We start from the raw sequence: 2921 nt of genomic DNA, 5'->3' as shown, positions 1-2921 counted from the left end.
GCAGGTAGGTAACTATCACAGAAGTGTAACAGGACCCTCACAGGACCGCTGCAAAACCATAACACACCGGTTAGAGGGACGTGAGATGAGACCGGGTGACTGATGGCACTGAAGCAGACTCTTTAACTTGATTAACACTCCAGCTCCCGAATCATTAATTAGAGCTGGGAATTGGGCAGACGGCAGTGTTTGGGACATGGCACTGAGTTCCTGTGGCTGTTCAGCTTTCACCGTCAGCCCCACACACCTTTACAGCCTTTGCAAAATGCGGCTCTACTCTATCCATCTTAAAGACAGCTACACTCTAAAAAACGCTGGGTTGTTTTTTCAACCCAAATGCTGGGTTGAGACTGCTGGGTAACAAAGTTGGGTTGATTTAACCGAATTTGGGTTGAAAATCGGTCTCGATCTATAACCCAGCAGTGCTGGGTTGGGAACGCGGACGTGAAAGAGAGCCCGCACGTCACGTCAACATCCAGGGACATCAGCGAGAATTGACGGAGTTTTGCGCCGTCTTTAGAGGGAAGCCAGTGAAATTCTGTCTGAAACGTAAGTTATTCAGTGTGTATTTAACAATGTTCATAATAAATAAAACATTTGCTTTACTGTATAATATATATACACGCAAATTTTAGGCTTTCGGTCAGTTGAACTGAGATTACCTAACGACTAAGCGACGGCCGTGCTCCGCCTCACGGCCGATCTCTTGCTCAGTGGACGGGAAAGCGCGCGTGACATCGTCATCGGAAGGAGCTTGGAAAGGATAACGTAAAATTTTTAAATATTACTTTTGTATATGTTAAATCTACTTTGTTTATTATTAATTATTTACTGTGTTAGATACGGTTTTGATATAGCGGAGTTTACTTAACTAATTTGATTTTGTCAGCACATCCACATAAATTTCCCGCTCTGCTTGTAAGGTACATTTCGTTCAATTCGTTTGACTTAGTTGTACATTCGACAGCAAACGATGTTAATTTACTACGAACATGTAATTTCTTTAATCCTGTAAATGGTTTGATGCAGGCGGGAATGTCTGAGCTCAGCTCAGGCTAAAGGAGGCTTGAAACTAAGCATGTTCGACGGACATTTTCTAAGCATAGTGCTAAGGCCATGGTCAGTGGTTAACTAATGCTGATAGCTTGGTGTGTTATGGTCTTTAATGCTCCTAAAGGTTTTTTAGGTGTTCTGAAGGTAGCTCTAAGGATATTTAACTTTTACACATTTTTGAGTTCTTAATGAATCTATACCATTTCTTTTTTATTTATTTTTCCTTTTTTCAGATTGGGACCAATATGGCTGAGTACCTTCGTTCAGAAGAGTCCATTGAATTTTCTTATGTTCTCATGCTTGGAGACAACCACTGCTTTCAAGCCTTTGCTATAATAAATGGCACAGCATTTGAGCAAAGTACATTACTTGCTGCAGTGGACGTTTGAAATGTTTTCATATTTTAAATACATATTTTCTTGGAAGTAAATTTGACTTCAGTCACTTTATATCTCAGGATATATTGATGTTTGCACATAATTGTTAATGGGAAAGTTATAAAATGTTTTCCTATTTTTTCCTAATCTTAAATTTGTATTTTCTTAAGTTTTTTTTTTTGTTTGTTTTTTCAGTCAGTTTGATGCCGTTTCATTATTACTTCTACATATTTTTTCAGTTGATGATTTATATATATCAGGATATGTTAATGTTTATGCACAAATTTGTATTTTAAAGTTAATCTTTCTGACTTCAGTCAGTTAGATGCTTTTTCATTATTACTTCTACATACTTTTATTTTTCCTCTACTCTGCAATTACATTGCAATTGATTCTTACTGATGATTCCTGTATATCTCAGGATATATTAATGTTTATGCATGATGTAAATGTTATGAAAAGTTTTCATATTTCAAATTGTGTTTTTCTAAAGTTAATTTGTCTGACTTCAGTCTGATGCATTGTTACTGACTTCAGTCACAGTGTTTCTGTGATAGTTTGATACATTTTAATAGAAATTGTCTTAATGCTGAGGTGGAGATGGGAAAATGTCTTAAATTCATATGGACACATTTTTTACATGTTTTGTCATAAATAAAATTCCATTACTGAAGTATGTATTGCTGTAGAATTGTTTTTATTTTAGTAATTTTAATCACCAAAGTTTCTAGATTACATTTCTGACCCATTTTGGGTTACATTCAACCCAGCAGTGTAGTCATTTTTAACTAATAGTTGGGTTAAAAATCACAACCCAGCATGCTGGGTTAAACGTGTAACCCAACTTGTTGGGTCAAAATAACCCAGCGTTGGGTTAGTCCCTTTTTTACCCAGCGCTGGGTTACCAAAATAACCCAAATTGGGTTGTTTTTAACCCAGCAGTTTTTAGAGTGTATAGAGCCATCAGGTTGGATTGGAGTCTCCTTAAAATCGCGAACGATTAGCCACTAACGATTCCAGTGCTGGGTGATTACAGAGGACATTAAGGGGCGGGGGGGTCGGCAGTCGGGCCTCACTGTCCTGCCCAGGCCACGGTGACGGCCTCATTAGCTGGTGACTCCGCCAGCGCTTATTTACGGAGGTAGACAGGCGGCACAAGGCGGCTGGCGAGTCCCATGGTCCTGGCAGATTAAATATGGTTGTATGCGGCGCAGCTGAGATGCTGAGCAGGGCCCCTCCTGGCCAGGAGGCCGACCCACTGACTTATGCGGTAATTTGCCGCAATTGTCATTAACCTCACAAACAGTAGTTTACCCATTTAGTTGAAGGGACTCTGGGATGTGTAATGACAAGGTAATCTGTTGTGACATGGGGGGGAGATATTAATGAGGTTGGGGGAGAGGGAGGGAGAGAGAGAGGGAGATAGATATAGAGATAGATATAGATAGATAGATATGAAGCTGAGTGGAGCATGGGGCTCTTGTGAAGGCA

At 39.6% G+C, this 2921-nt stretch overlaps 1 long non-coding RNA gene across 2 annotated transcripts; it reads left to right on the top strand.

Moving 5' to 3' along the window:
• Positions 1 to 461: 461 nt before the first annotated feature.
• Positions 462 to 2106, top strand: LOC140578301 (uncharacterized). 2 transcript variants are annotated; one of them, XR_011982389.1, is made up of 2 exons: positions 462 to 549; positions 1287 to 2106. It is a non-coding gene; the product is annotated as an uncharacterized lncRNA (long non-coding RNA). The 2 variants fall into 2 exon arrangements; XR_011982388.1 differs by lacking the exon at positions 462 to 549 and adding an exon at positions 556 to 768.
• Positions 2107 to 2921: the final 815 nt, after the last annotated feature.

The sequence above is a fragment of the Paramormyrops kingsleyae genome, chromosome 14 (genome assembly GCF_048594095.1).
Source record: "Paramormyrops kingsleyae isolate MSU_618 chromosome 14, PKINGS_0.4, whole genome shotgun sequence".
Taxonomy (NCBI): domain Eukaryota; kingdom Metazoa; phylum Chordata; class Actinopteri; order Osteoglossiformes; family Mormyridae; genus Paramormyrops; species Paramormyrops kingsleyae.
This window is presented reverse-complemented; position numbering and strand designations above follow the sequence as displayed.